Genomic DNA, 16,910 nt, shown 5'->3' on the forward strand with positions numbered 1-16,910 from the left:
TTCCCAATAGTACAGGTCAGGACTGCTAGACAGGAGAGAAACAGCTTTAGACAGAGGCTGCTGGAGGTAATAGGAAGTTTCTATCTCACCCCAAGTGCTTTATTATCTTCATTACAGATCAGTACTTCTATACAATGTCCTGTATAATCCTGCTGATGCTTAAGAGTAGCAGAGGAGAGACACAGGCACAGGCAAAGGCTGTTGTAGATAATAAGAAGTCTCTATCCCACCCCAAGTGCTTTATTCCCATCAGTGAGAGAGGAGAGACACATAGACACAGACAGTGGCTGCTGGAGAAAATAGGATGTTCGTCAAGGCAGAGAACGTGATGCATTTCCCAAACACATTCACAACCCCTTGAAACCCTCCTGATTGCCTTCCAAACTCTAGTGGTAAGGGACTACTGTGCGACAATCCCTACTCTGAGTATGTTCTTAGAACAGAAAAACAAACAGACAAATGTACAGACACAAGTTAACCATGGAACAGGCATAGTTCAGGGTTGAGACTTGATTCCGGTACAGTTTTGGGGGTTCTAGGACAGGCAGGGGTTCATTTTTCTGGATTAGGCAGAATTTAGGTTCAGGTACAGGTCTGAGGTTCTGAATCAGTTTGGGGTTGAATGTACAAAACCAAAAAGGATACAGGGATCCAAATCAGGTTACATGGAACAGGTCCAGATAAACACAAACTAAAAGTAGTGCTACAAATCCCAAGAGAAAGTATAACCAGCCCTGAGTGAACTGAGGATTTGGAGCTGTCTCGAGCAACTGACTGAATTGGCCACTGATCACTCAACCCACAGCTGAGACTAACAAGCTCAGCCAGACCTGGAGGTTTACAATCTGTTTGGAGGTTTTGAACATGGACTTGAACCTCCATCCGGACCCAAACACTCGGTGCTGGTTATAACTAAAGTATAGCAGAGTATATGTCTGCCCATTAAACTTCCTGACAATTCTTGCTGCATTTCCTTAAAGAACTGTCCCTTTCCATCTTTTAGGTGTTTTAAAATGAGCTCCAAGATGAAGAGTAAATTCTTAGCTATTTTTTTTGCTCAGCCGTATGGGACTTCGAAACTTAGGATTCATCAGGAGACGCGGCCTCCACCCGCAGGTAACTTTGTAACTTTTTGACTCCACACCTAAAGTAGCTATTGAGGCAGCTCTTCTCGGCACAGGACGTCCTCGCTCTCGTGTCCCGCAGTGTTGTAATCCATTGATGATGATGGAGAGGACTTGTGCCCGGGGTATTGTGGAGCTAATCAGCTAATGAGTGATGCCGGGTCACCTATCAGTCATATGGATGGTGTTCTGCCACCTCGCCAGGGCAGACGCCGGGTCACCTATCAGTCATATGGATGGTGTTCCGCCACCTCGCCAGGGCAGACGCCGGGTCACCTATCAGTCATATGGATGGTGTTCCGCCACCTCGCCAGGGCAGACGCCGGGTCACCTATCAGTCATATGGATGGTGTTCCGCCACCTCGCCAGGGCAGACGCCGGGTCACCTATCAGTCATATGGATGGTGTTCTGCCACCTCGCCAGGGCAGACGCCGGGTCACCTATCAGTCATATGGATGGTGTTCTGCCACCTCGCCAGGGCAGACGCCGGGTCACCTATCAGTCATATGGATGGTGTTCTGCCACCTCGCCAGGGCAGACGCCGGGTCACCTATCAGTCATATGGATGGTGTTCCGCCACCTCGCCAGGGCAGACGCCGGGTCACCTATCAGTCATATGGATGGTGTTCCGCCACCTCGCCAGGGCAGACGCCGGGTCACCTATCAGTCATATGGATGGTGTTCCGCCACCTCGCCAGGGCAGACACCGGGTCACCTATCAGTCATATGGATGGTGTTCTGCCACCTCGCCAGGGCAGACGCCGGGTCACCTATCAGTCATATGGATGGTGTTCTGCCACCTCGCCAGGGCAGACGCTGGGTCACCTATCAGTCATATGGATGGTGTTCTGCCACCTCGCCAGGGCAGACGCTGGGTCACCTATCAGTCATATGGATGGTGTTCCGCCACCTCGCCAGGGCAGACGCCGGGTCACCTATCAGTCATATGGATGGTGTTCCGCCCCCTCGCCAGGGCAGACGCCGGGTCACCTATCAGTCATATGGATGGTGTTCTGCCACATCGCCAGGGCAGACGCCGGGTCACCTATCAGTCATATGGATGGTGTTCCGCCACCTCGCCAGGGCAGACGCTGGGTCACCTATCAGTCATATGGATGGTGTTCTGCCACATCGCCAGGGCAGACGCCGGGTCACCTATCAGTCATATGGATGGTGTTCCGCCACCTCGCCAGGGCAGACGCCGGGTCACCTATCAGTCATATGGATGGTGTTCTGCCACCTCGCCAGGGCAGACGCCGGGTCACCTATCAGTCATATGGATGGTGTTCTGCCACCTCGCCAGGGCAGACGCTGGGTCACCTATCAGTCATATGGATGGTGTTCTGCCACCTCGCCAGGGCAGATGCCGGGTCACCTATCAGTCATATGGATGGTGTTCTGCCACCTCGCCAGGGCAGACGCCGGGTCACCTATCAGTCATATGGATGGTGTTCTGCCACCTCGCCAGGGCAGACGCCGGGTCACCTATCAGTCATATGGATGGTGTTCTGCCACATCGCCAGGGCAGACGCCGGGTCACCTATCAGTCATATGGATGGTGTTCCGCCACCTCGCCAGGGCAGACGCCGGGTCACCTATCAGTCATATGGATGGTGTTCTGCCACATCGCCAGGGCAGACGCCGGGTCACCTATCAGTCATATGGCTGGTGCTCTGCCACCTCGCCAGGGCAGACGCCGGGTCACCTATCAGTCATATGGATGGTGTTCTGCCACCTCGCCAGGGCAGACGCCGGGTCACCTATCAGTCATATGGATAGTGCTCTGCCACATCGCCAGGGCAGACGCCGGGTCACCTATCAGTCATATGGATGGTGTTCTGCCACCTCGCCAGGGCAGATGCCGGGTCACCTATCAGTCATATGGATGGTGTTCTGCCACCTCGCCAGGGCAGACGCCGGGTCACCTATCAGTCATATGGATGGTGTTCTGCCACCTCGCCAGGGCAGATGCCGGGTCACCTATCAGTCATATGGATGGTGTTCTGCCACCTCGCCAGGGCAGACGCCGGGTCACCTATCAGTCATATGGATGGTGTTCTGCCACATCGCCAGGGCAGACGCCGGGTCACCTATCAGTCATATGGATGGTGTTCTGCCACCTTGCCAGGGCAGACGCCGGGTCACCTATCAGTCATATGGATGGTGTTCTGCCACTTCGCCAGGGCAGACGCCGGGTCACCTATCAGTCATATGGATGGTGTTCTGCCACATCGCCAGGGCAGACGCCGGGTCACCTATCAGTCATATGGATGGTGTTCTGCCACCTCGCCAGGGCAGACGCCGGGTCACCTATCAGTCATATGGATGGTGTTCTGCCACCTCGCCAGGGCAGACGCCGGGTCACCTATCAGTCATATGGATGGTGTTCTGCCACCTCGCCAGGGCAGACGCCGGGTCACCTATCAGTCATATGGATTGTGTTCTGCCACCTCGACAGGGCAGACGCCGGGTCACCTATCAGTCATATGGATGGTGTTCTGCCACCTCGCCAGGGCAGACGCCGGGTCACCTATCAGTCATATGGATGGTGTTCTGCCACCTCGCCAGGGCAGACGCCGGGACACCTATCAGTCATATGGATGGTGTTCTGCCACCTCGCCAGGGCAGACGCCGGGTCACCTATCAGTCATATGGATGCTGTTCTGCCACCTCGCCAGGGCAGACGCCGGGTCACCTATCAGTCATATGGATGGTGTTCTGCCACCTTGCCAGGGCAGACGCCAGGTCCATCGCACCATTGTGTAAGCGGCTGAAGATAATTAACCTTGATTGCGGCAGGCAGGGTAAAGCGGATCATGAGATGCAACTAATTAATAGTCTACACCGGGAAACTGATGGATGTACAATGCAGCAATTATACAATGAGCTTAAAGGGGCGGTGGCTTCCCTTGTGTGACCCCATGCAAACCCCTTCTAATACCCAGAGCATTCAGCTTCATTACTTCCCCATTCACCTCAAGGCAGGTCCAGCAGAGCTTGTCACATGTCACATCAATATATAGTCACCGGCCACAATAACCACCCGGCCATCACATGACACAATTGTAAAAAACGTAACAAAAAAAAAAAGCAAAGTGAAATGTTAAAAAAAAAACATAAAAAACAGGAAATTGTTAGTAAATAAAAAAAAGCATAAATCACCAGAATATCTTATAATGTAGATTAATGGAGAAAATGCTTGAATTATGAGGCTGTTTTACTTTTCTTCTCCTTCCAAAACAGAACTGACATTCTCTCTAAAGTCTATTGTGAATCCATCTTGTTACAACAGGACATCCCGGTTTACAATAAAGACAGTAGAAAGGTGAAGAGTGAGTAAGATCTGTGTGATTTAGTGAGGAGAGACACAGCAGTGGGCAGAGGCTGCTGGAGATAAAAGTAAGTTTCTATTTCACCCCAAGTGCTTTTTCCCCCCTCAGTGTAGATCAGTGCTTTTCTCTAATGCTCTATATGATTCTGCTGATTGGGCTAAATGCAAAAAGGAAGACATAGACAGAGGCTGCTGGAGATAATAGTAAGTTTCTATCTCGCCCCAAGTGCTTTATTTCAGTATCTATCTATATATGACTGAAAGCAGCAGACAGAGACAGGTAGAGAGTAGCTCCGCTGGACAGGATGCAATAGACAGCTGCATGTGCATTGGCTCCGCCCCCCTTTTCCTCCAGGTTTTGCTGGTCTTTTGGGGGCAGATTGGCCCACACTCACTTTCGTGCCACTGCGTCAAACTCAATGAGCCAAAATCCGGATCCAGCGACAAGAGACCGGTGGCACATTGCTCTGGGAATGTCCTGCTCCCTACATTTAGACCTGGACCTGTTTGGGAGACCCATGAGCCACTGACCATGCAAAGACGTCTGCCGGGACCACTTTGGATTCAGGCCATACTGCGCGTGTCATGGCCGCCTGCCTCTCCCGCCAGCCCACCGGGTCCACTTCCTGAATTGGGGGTCCACCTTGGGAGTTCTTCGGCCGCGTTCCCTTTCTGGGAGGCCAAGGGGAAGCCAATTTGCTATATTTCACTTGGCAGTTAGCCGCGCCACGTATGCGCTAGCCACACCATGATGTATATTATATTGTAAGCTGCTGGAGATGATAAGATGTTTCTATCTCACCTTAAGTGCTTCATTCCCATCAGTTTAGCTCAAAACTTCTCTATAATCCCCTAAATGATCCTACTGATGCTTCTAAGAGAGGAGAAACACAGGAGCAGACAGAGACTACTGGAGATAATAAAAAGCTTCTATATCACCTAAATGCTTGATTCCTATCAGTACAGGTCAGAACTTCTCTATAACATCTAATAAATTGTGGCACAGATCCCAGAGGGTCCCAGTACTGATCACAAGAAATGGGGTCCATTGCGGCCCCCAAAAGGATTGAGCAGATCTCAAATCTGCCCTAATGCCCTATTCATCTCTTCCGGAGATCACTAAGTCCAGTACTAACAACTCAGAATAAATGGAGTGTGTGCTCCACCTGCTGCTACATTCATTTTGGATATCGGCTCCATGTTCTTGTAATTAATTGGATTATCCTGTGGGCAGGGGTTTGCTTGCTGTATCTGGAATACTCAGCAGCGCCCCCCTTGACAGTAGGTTATGTCTGGTATTGCAGTTGTCTGAATGTACTGCCGCTCCCTCCTCTCTGGTTCTTCCAGATGAAGGTTCCCTTTAATAAACCTGGCGTCTCTCTCGTACACAATGTCCCCAATGCATCATTTGATGAAACCTTATTAGACTCGCTTAACGCTTCCACATTAACTCGGGAGAGTCGGATGACTCCGCGATCCATCTCATAGGAGGAGCTCCGTTTGCAAAAGTTTGCAGATAAATTATTTGAGCGAATTATGAAACCAGAGTTGGGACTTCCACGAGTCTCCAAAAATAATAAATGCAGAATTAGTTCCAATAAAACATCTCGGGAGAGGAGCGGCGGCTGGGGGGGGGGGACTCGGCGCTGGATCGGGTCCAGCATATAAATACTTATTTACACTTGATTTGCATCTTCTAATTTCATTTGCAGAGGATAATTGTATTGTGCCGCTCTGTTATCGGAGATTGCTAAAAGGTAAGTTACCGCGTTACCATGACAAGGAGACGGCAGCTTCATCTCCAGCCGCCGCCGCTGTCAGCGCTCCGTCATCCCCTTAATGGCCTGTTTATTCCGCACATTTATTTATGGAGCGTATTTATAATATTAGTCGTATTCATCATTACTGATACGATGACAATCAAACCCCGAGACATCGATGGAACTTCACCGAAGGGGAACAAGAGCAACAGGCGCCGCAACAGTTGTCTAGACTGGAAGGGGGGATTCTGGGAAAGACTGATACATTGTATCACTACTGCTAACAGTCCTCAAGTTGCTGGGATGGTCCCTATTTCCTAAGGCAATTTTGAAAAATATTGGTCCTGGTGCTGACCAGCGAATAAGTAGGAGCCCATTCTAAAAACTAAAGGGGTTTTAACATAATTGAATTCCACAGAAAGTATCGCACACGATTAAAGTGCAGATCATCCCAGGGCTACATCTACATCGGACACTTTAGGGAACACATGGATGCTTATTGTTTTGAATGTTTGGGGTCTAAGTAATCAGACCCATAGGCAGACTTCCCAACGTTTTCGGGATTTGGCACCGCTTTGACAGGTATTTAGAAGGGGATTGCGTTGCACACAATTGGATTTGGGCACAGCGGTGCCGGTTTTCTTGCGCAGAATTTAAGATTAAAATTGTGTTGCAACCAATGCACTTACATGCACCAGGAACAAGAAGATGAAATCAGGGTACCTGAGTGGGGAAGCGACACATGTAGGATATAAGGCGCAGGATCTTAGTGACTCCCCGCACAGCGCATTATACATGGACAATGCACTTACATGCACCAGGAAGAAGGTGAACTCCGGGGACCTGAGCGGGGAAGCGACACATGCAGGATATCGGGTGCAGGATCTTAGTGACTCCCCGCACAGCGCATTATACACAGACAATGCACTTACATGCACCAGGAAGAAGAAGGTGAACTCCGGGGACCTGAGCGGGGAAGCGACACATGCAGGATATCGGGCGCAGGATCTTAGTGACTCCTCGCACAGCGCATTATACACGGACAATGCACTTACATGCACCAGGAAGAAGAAGGTGAACTCCGGGGACCTGAGCGGGGAAGTGACACATGCAGGATATCGGGGCACAATCTTAGTGAGTCCCCGCACAGCGCATTATACACGGACAATGCACTTACATGCACCAGGAAGAAGAAGGTGAACTCCGGGGACCAGAGCGGGGAAGCGACACATGCAGGATATCGGGTGCAGGATCTTAGTGACTCCCCGCACAGCGCATTATACACGGACAATGCACTTACATGCACCAGGAAGAAGAAGGTGAACTCCGGGGACCAGAGCGGGGAAGCGACACATGCAGGATATCGGGTGCAGGATCTTAGTGACTCCCCGCACAGCGCATTATACACGGACAATGCACTTACATGCACCAGGAAGAAGAAGGTGAACTCCGGGGACCTGAGCGGGGAAGCGACACATGCAGGATATCAGGCGCGCGATCTTAGTGACTCCCCGCACAGCGCATTATACACGGACAATGCACTTACATGCACCAGGAAGAAGAAGGTGAACTCCAGGGACCTGAGCGGGGAAGCGACACATTCAGGATATAAGGTGCACGATGTTAGTGACTCCCCACACAGCGCATTATACACGGACAATGCACTTACATGCACCAGGAAGAAGAAGGTGAACTCCGGGGACCTGAGAGGGGAAGCGACACATGCAGGATATCGGGTGCAGGATCTTAGTGACTCCCTGCACAGTGCATTATACACGGACAATGCACTTACATGCACCAGGAAGAAGAAGGTGAACTCCGGGGACCTGAGCGGGGAAGCGACACATGCAGGATATCGGACGCACGATCTTAGTGACTCCCTGCATATCACATTATACACGGACAATGCACTTACATGCACCAGGAAGAAGAAGGTGAACTCCAGGGACCTGAGCGGGGAAGCGACACATGCAGGATATCGGGTGCAGGATCTTAGTGACTCCCCGCACAGCGCATTATACACGGACAATGCACTTACATGCACCAGGAAGAAGAAGGAGAACTCCAGGGACCTGAGCGGGGAAGCGACACATGCAGGATATCGGGCGCAGGATCTTAGTGACTCCCTGCACAGCGCATTATAAACGGACAATGCACTTACATGCACCAGGAAGAAGTAGGTGAACTCCAGGGACCTGAGCGGGGAGCGACACATGCAGGATATCGGGCGCAGGATCTTAGTGACTCCCTGCACAGCGCACTATACACGGACAATGCACTTACATGCACCAGGAAGAAGTAGGTGAACTCCAGGGACCTGAGCGGGGAAGCGACACATGAAGGATATCGGGCGCAGGATCTTAGTGACTCCCCGCACAGCGCATTATACACGGACAATGCACTTACATGCACCAGGAAGAAGGAGGTGAACCCTGGGGACCTGAGCGGGGAAGCGACACATGCAGGATATCGGACGCACGATCTTAGTGACTCCCCGCACAGCGCATTCTACACGGACAATGCACTTACATGCACCAGGAAGAAGTAGGTGAACTCCAGGGACCTGAGCGGGGAAGCGACACATGCAGGATATCGGGGGTACGATCTTAGTGACTCCCTGCATAGCGCATTATACACGGACAATGCACTTACATGCACCAGGAAGAAGGAGCTGAACCCTGGGGACCTGAGCGGGGAAGCGACACATGCAGGATATCGGACGCACAATCTTAGTGACTCCCCGCACAGTGCATTATACACGGACAATGCACTTACATGCACCAGGAAGAAGAAGGTGAACTCCGGGGACCTGAGCGGGGAAGCGACACATGCAGGATATCGGACACAGGATCTTAGTGACTCTCCGCACAGCGCATTATACACGGACAATGCACTTACATGCACCAGGAAGAAGAAGGAGAACTCCAGGGACCTGAACGGGGAAGTGACACATGCAGGATCAGACAATGCACATTCGGGAACTCCTCCGGACGGAGTAAGTAAATGTGCCCCATAGTGTTCAGACCCATATTAAGTCATTTGTTAGAAAATCCCTTTAAATGACTCCATCAGGTTAAATGAAAACTACCTCTTTATTGACCATCTACGCTGCTACAGCTTCACCTGTTCATCAGAGATCAGACATGTAATCAAAGAATCGTGGAGAGTCTGCACAAAGCACATAAGTAAGTAGCAGGACTGCTGAATCACTTGATGAACATTCAGGGATTATCTACAAGGTGGTGAAGGCAATTAAGTAAAGTAATAAAAATAAATTCATAAATAAAATATAAATAAGTAGAAGTAGCCAAAAGTGCATTCATTGCAATTTCCAAAAATGGCAAACACATTTTAACATAATGTTATTATGTTATGTTATGTTATTATTTGCATCCCCCCAAAAAATAAAAATAAGACTTGATTTTGATATCATCATTTTATTATGCTATATAAAAAGTTGAGTAGAACAATAAAGTAAAAAAAATATATATATAATACATATAATAAACAAAATCTGAAAATGTAAAGAAAACAATAAACATAGTATAAATATAACAATAAAACACAACTTTCATGTACATTTCCCCCAATAAAATGAAAACACGGAGCAATAAATATAATAATATAATAAATGTGATTTGTTACAACTAAAAGAAAAATAAAATCCGGTCTCTGAAACCAAGAAATTGTCAAATCAACTTGTAAAATGTTTGCGGTCACCGAGGGGTTAAGGCGCTGTGTGTGTTTGATTTCGGGAGTGCGGAGGAGATTTAGAAAGCGGCGAGTGGGTGAAATGTCCTGCGTCTGGTGAAAAGGGTCAAATGAAATTCACAGCAAAACAAAACGCGGGGACACGGAGAACAGATGAAAGAAAGTGATGACACCAGAAAACAACAAAATGATATCAAAGCAAAACAGATCCGGCTGCTGCTCAGTCACACGACGCCAGAAAAGGAACAGACTCCTCTAAATCCAGTGTTACCCCCCAGACACGGATTTAGCGGATAGATGCCGCACATTATCCTATTCACTTCTGTCTGTACAGAAAATCCCTCCCATTCAGCTGCAGGGAGGACAGAGCGCTGAGGTCAGCACTGGCGGCCATGACACCCGAACCCTGATGACCCGGGATACTGCCGATATTTATCACTGATCACCCGGAATCTCATAGTAACTCCCTCCAGGAACATAAGGGGTGCAGGAGACTAAGGTGTCCTAAGATTTGGATTGTTCACGTAAGTCACATATAACTCGATACATTGGGGCTCATTTACTAAGGGTCCGTCGGACGCATTTTCGTCGGGTTTCCCGGCGATTTACGTTTTGCGACAAATTGCCCCGGGATTTTGGCACACGCGTTCAGATTTTGGCGCACACATTCGGATTTTGGCACATCGGCACCGGCTTGCACACAACAGAAATCGGGGGGACGGACCGTCGGACAACCCAACGGATTCGGACAACGCGCAGGATTTAACGTTTAGAATTGTATCGCAAGATCAGCACTTCCATGCACCGGGAAGAAGCGACGGATGCAGGAACTTGGGAGCACAAGCTCAGTGAATCGCGGCAAACCTGAATCCCCGTCGGACAACGCACCGCAGGAACACGGCAGGACCGGGGTAAACTGCCATAATGTTGTTGTCACAAGGCAACGTTGCCAGTGCACTCGGAGAAGCTACAATCCTGGAATATAAATACATATTTTACAGTTCTGCTGCTACTAACAACAAACATATCCCTCCAGGGACAATATATAACACTGGATGTACAGAGTACAGGGCACAGCCCCAGTGCACTTGGAGAAGCTACAATCCTGGAACATAAATCCATATATCACAGTCCTGCTGCTACTTCTAACATACATAGAGGTCTGATTACACATCTCTCCAGGGACAATACATAACACTGGCTGCAGAGAGCACAGAGCACAGCAGTGTGAGGTCTGATTACACATCTCTCCAGGGACAATACATAACACTGGCTGCAGAGAGCACAGAGCACAGCAGTGTGAGGTCTGATTAAACATCTCTCCAGGGACAATACATAACGCTGGTTGCTCAGAACACAGCAGTGTGAGGATACGCCCCCCAGTGTACTTAGAGAAGCTACAATCCTGGAATATAAATCCATATTTCACAGTCCTGCTGCTACTTACAACATACATAAAGGTCTGATTACACATCACTACCACCACATTACATAATGCTGGTTGCACAGGGCACAGCAGTGGGAGGGTGTGGCTGATATTTAGTCTTCCAGTCCATCCCTCCCTTTGCCCCAGTGAACCCTCCATTTCCCCCTAAAGACCTACTCCCCCCACAATCTCTGCCTCTCGAGATGTTTCTATCCATCTCTTTAATCTCCATCTCTCCAGACCCCTCTGTCCCTTCCAGATCACTAAAACTCTGTCCTTACCTCCTAGTAGCGCGCCTTTTGTAGGGTCCTTTATTATTAATAATAATTCCTTTATGTATACAGCGCACACAGATTACGCAGCGCTGCACAGAGCTTGTCAGATCAGTCCCTGTCCCCATGGGGCTCACAATCTATTCAACCTACTAGTATGCATCTGGAGTGTGGGAGGAAACCGGAGGAGCCGGAGGAAACCCACGCAAACACGTAGAGAACATACAAACTCTTTGCAGATGTTGACCTGGATGGGACTTGAATCCAGGACCCCTGTGCTGCAAGGCTGTAATGCTAACCACTGAGTCACCATGCTGCAAGGCTGTAGTGCAAACCACTGAGCCACCATGCTGCAAGGCTGTAGTGCTAACCACTGAGCCACCATGCTGCAATACTGTAATGTTAACCACTGTCGGGTGTACGGAGGGAGATTAGGGTCATCCACACCAGGTCTCGATGGCAGAGTTTGCTGCAGAATAATTCCAGGAAAGTTCTGTAAAGTTTTATAAATAGATTTTTATTTAAGTTTAATTCCCAAAAAAACTCGTCAGTTCTGGCTTCGCCCGGGTCTAATGATATTCTTCTTGTGCTGACGCTTCAGTCTCCCTTTGTCCGCGCTGATCACATAACGCACAATCCGGCGCAATAATCCTGCACTTAATTAATGTCAATTTTTAGGTCCCTAGAAAAGTGTCTGAAATGAGTCAGAGGCTGAAGTGCGAGCGGCTCGGGATGATTGAGTCTTGGCAGGTCCCTTGAGAAATTTAAATGAACCTGAGGCTTCCCCCAGGGCAGCACATGGTGACACACATCAGTCACCGCCGCGCAGGATCTCTGCACACAACTGACGGCTCAAGACGCGCACGTGCTGCCTGGACTAAATCCGGCTCCTCCGAGACACTAAACTGCAGCGTTACAATGTATCAGCCGCTCACAACAAGACATTCTCCAGTGGGAAAGTTTCCGGAAGCTTCTGTACATTGTAGCGGATCGGGGGGAGGATTCTTGCTACGATGAGACAACTTTTTGAGGCAGAATTTAGCGATAACAATTGTATCTCGTCCTGGTGCTACAGAGCAGCGCAGATCTCCGCAGATTCCTCAGGATTCGGCTCTGGTGCAGCTCCGTCCTTAAAGAGGTCATCAGATCAGAGCCCTTTATAAAATCACCGAAAGCATCTGCTTAAATCCTCTGCGCTGCGCCCGTTATTTTTAAATACTCTGTGCTGCTTAGGGACCTTATCCTCCCCCCATATACTCACCAGGCTAGTGCGCTCCTCTCCTGAAATACTCTGTGCTGCTGAGGGACCTTATCCTCCCTCCATATACTCCCCAGGCTAGTGCGCTCCTCTCCTGAAATACTCTGTGCTGTACAGCCCTAGGAGCCCCTTCTCCTACTATGCAGCTCTCACTCTATGGTCTTCTCCATTCTCAGCACGCTTTCATGAAATAATCTGTGCTGCTGTGAAAGCCTATATTATGTATCTTTCAGTAACACTCTCCCCCCTACCCCCTAAAATGACTGGGGATATAACGAGCAGTGCACCTGTGTGACATCACATGACCAGGGATATAACGAGCGGCGCACCTGTGTGACATCACATGACCAGGGATATAATGAGCCATGTACCTGTGTGACATCACATGACCAGGGATATAATGAGCCATGTACCTGTGTGACATCACATGACCAGGGATATAACGAGCCGTGCACCTGTGTGACATCACATGACCAGGGATATAATGAGCCGTGCACCTGTGTGACATCACATGACCAGGGATATAACAAGCAGTGCACCTGTGTGACATCACATGACCAGGAATATAACCAGCCGTGCACCTGTGTGACATCACATGACCAGGGATATAACGAGCTGTTCACCTGTGTGACATCACATGACCAGGGATATAACAAGCCGTGCACCTGTGTGACATCACATGACCAGGGATATAATGAGCCGTGCACCTGTGTGACATCACATGACCAGGGATATAATGAGCCGTGCACCTGTGTGACATCACATGACCACGGATATAACAAGCAGTGCACCTGTGTGACATCACATGACCAGGAATATAACCAGCCGTGCACCTGTGTGACATCACATGACCAGGGATATACTGAGCTGTTCACCTGTGTGACATCACATGACCAGGAATATAACCAGCCGTGCACCTGTGTGACATCACATGACCAGGGATATACTGAGCTGTGCACCTGTGTGACATCACATGACCAGGGATATACTGAGCTGTGCACCTGTGTGACATCACATGACCAGGGTTATATAACGAGCCATTCACCTGTGTGACATCACATGACCAGGGATGTAACAAGCTATGCACCCGTGTGACATCACATGACCAGGGATATAACAAGCTATGCACCTGTGTGACATCACATGACTACGTATCAATGTTTTTCCACTGGAAGTATTCCTTTAGAATAACAACAAGCAGAGATCTAGAAAGCAGGAAGAATTGATACAGAAATCTTTTCATTACATAAACAATATCATTTGCTAAAAGTGGACAATCCCTTTAATATATAGGGCTCATTAAATTAAGGGTCTTACATAGGGATCTGAATAATTATCTGAATACATATTTTAGTGTTTCTGGTTCTGGTTCTGGGTCCTTTCTGGGTTTTTTAGGGGTTTGATTAGGTTTAGGATCTTGTCTGAATAAACACACGGATGGATGCTGCTCCTGTGACTGTAATGAGTCCTAATGAAATTACAACATTTTGGGGGTCATTTACTAAGGGCCCGATTCACGTTTTCCCAACGTGTTACCCGAATATTTCCGATTTGCGCCGATTTTCCCTGTATTGCCCCGGGATTTTGGCGCATCAGCGGCGGCATGCACGCGACGGAAATCGGGGGGCGTGGCCGAACGAAAACCCGACGGATTCGGAAATCCGCCGCATTTTAAAAAAAAATTGTGTTGCGCTTACCTTCACCAGGTATAGGCTCGTGCACTCCGGCGGGCCTCGGCGGACTTCAGCGCAGCAGCGACATCTGGTGGACGACGGAGGAACTACCTTAGTGAATCGCTGGAAGACCCGAATCCAGCGCAGAGAACGCGCCGCTGGATCGCGAATGGACCGGGTAAGTAAATCTGCCCCATTATGTCCCCCGAAAGACTTTCTTTATGTCCCTATAATGTATATTCCCTTTATGAGATGCAGAAGATCTGATAATCCCAGCGTGTGACCATGTGGCGGGGAGACGCCGGACGCAGACGCGGTGAATCTGCTGAAGTCAGCATTTCTGCCTAATATTAAAAAATGACCCAAAATGTTTATTGCTAGAAGAAAAATGCTAATATGGACAGAAAGCGCCGGCCGCGGCTTCACTTTAATAAGATTCTGATGCTCCGAGCACCAAACAGCGGAGAATTATTCTGCTCTGTCTTCTCGAAGCGCCATAGGCTCCGGAAGTGCGGGAACAGGAAAGAGTTACAAGACGTTGCCTGACGCCCATCCTCCTTTCTGTTTTAAAGAGCATTTCATAAGAACGCGTTGTCGGACAAAAAGTTGAACAAAAAACGGGCCCCCATCTGCTTCTGGTAGAGTGCACTGACAAGCCACATCCTCTAGGGGGCCCCGGTCAGACTTCACTTTCTGATATGGACTGTGCTACAATGTGAGGACCAGGTCTCCATGGTTGGTGCCAAGGAGCAACATGGAGGTCAGGCAGAGAAGAGTCAGAAATACACAGTCAGGGCCGGGGAAGTTCTTCTGTAAGCAGATTTCGGACCAAGGCTCAGGGTGGACAGCAAGGTCCCAAGTCAGGTCAAGCCAGAGGTGTAACCAAAAGGTCATCAGAACAACAATGGAGATCAGAGATAGAGTCAAACACAAGCCGAGGTCAGGAGAGAGGGAGTCCAGAAGAACAGAAGTCCTGAAGACACAGAATAAGTAGGACCTTATTGCTCAGCCATTGGATAACCTCATCACTTGTCTATAACCAAGGGCTTCCAGAGATCTAAAAATGGGGAAAATGGGAACACCGGCCCTTCAAAATTCATAGAGAAGGTGCATGTACTCAGAACTTATGGAAACTATCATATGGATGATAAAGAGGAGGAGGTGTAGGTCATCCCAGATCACTGGCGTTACAAATATCTTGCTACGAAACAATAAAGGGCCTATAAACATAGATTTATTACTTTCTTATCTTAAACTTGGGGGGGGGGTAACATATACAACTTCACATTAAACAATATCATCAATTATCTTTAGATAAAGGTCATCCAAACCCTATAGACCGTGGAGAGGTTTAGACCGTAGTCTGTAGTCAGTAAGGGAGGGGTCCTGAGGAACATTGACAGCACCTGGAGCTATAAGCTCAAAAGTGAATATCTGTAATAGGGCCTATTGCCTAACTTTAGGGATCATGTTCCATAGTCTGGGAATGACCATTACCTCTGCGCCCTCTATAGTCCCTGCCCCCCGGTGAGTCAATGATGGAGTCCTACTAATCGATGTAGAGTGGAGTTCTGGCTCCGGGACAGGATCGCAATACAATGTAATTGTAGAATGTACGGTTTTCATCAGTCTTACATTGTAGACGTAATTTAATTTTGAAAATGTTACTTTGTCAGAGTTATGGGGGTGGGGAGCAGCGCTGTCCTCGGCTCACCCACCCTGTGCGTGTGCTCACATTTGTCTCTGCCAGGACAGATGGAGCTGGGTCAGATCCTCGCAGGTCATCAATCTGAAAGGTGTTTGTGCATCGGGAGCAGCTGCTGACGACACCAAAACGAAATCCCATCACAAACAAGAAAAGAGGCAGAATTTTCCTTTCTTCTAGTATCATTGTGGTTTCTATCTGAGGAACGTTCTGCATGACTGGACCCAGCGTCTTCGCTCAGCCTTGTCATTCCTCTTGGAGATGTTCTGTACGTGCTCTATATGTGGATCAATGGGTCTTTTTGGAGTTAGCGAGTCTGAGTGACAAACACAGAGTTTACAAGAAAAGGAGTAAAAGACTGAAAATCATGAAGTTGCTGTTTTTCTTTGGAACGTAAACTCAATTTTAAGCAACAGAGTGATGGAGGTTATTCCAAGAGAACTGGAACATTGTCACAGAAGCCAAACAAGCGGGGTACAAGACAGGGACACGCGGACACTTGGGGGTCAGGACAGGGACACGCTGACACTTGGGGGGACAGGACAGGGACACGCTGACACTTGGGGGGACAGGACAGGGACACGCTGACACTTGGGGGACAGGACAGGGACACGCTGACACTTGGGAGGACAGGACAGGAACACGCTGA

This window comes from Engystomops pustulosus, chromosome 2, assembly GCF_040894005.1.
Source record: "Engystomops pustulosus chromosome 2, aEngPut4.maternal, whole genome shotgun sequence".
In the NCBI taxonomy this organism is placed as follows: Eukaryota; Metazoa; Chordata; class Amphibia; order Anura; family Leptodactylidae; genus Engystomops; species Engystomops pustulosus.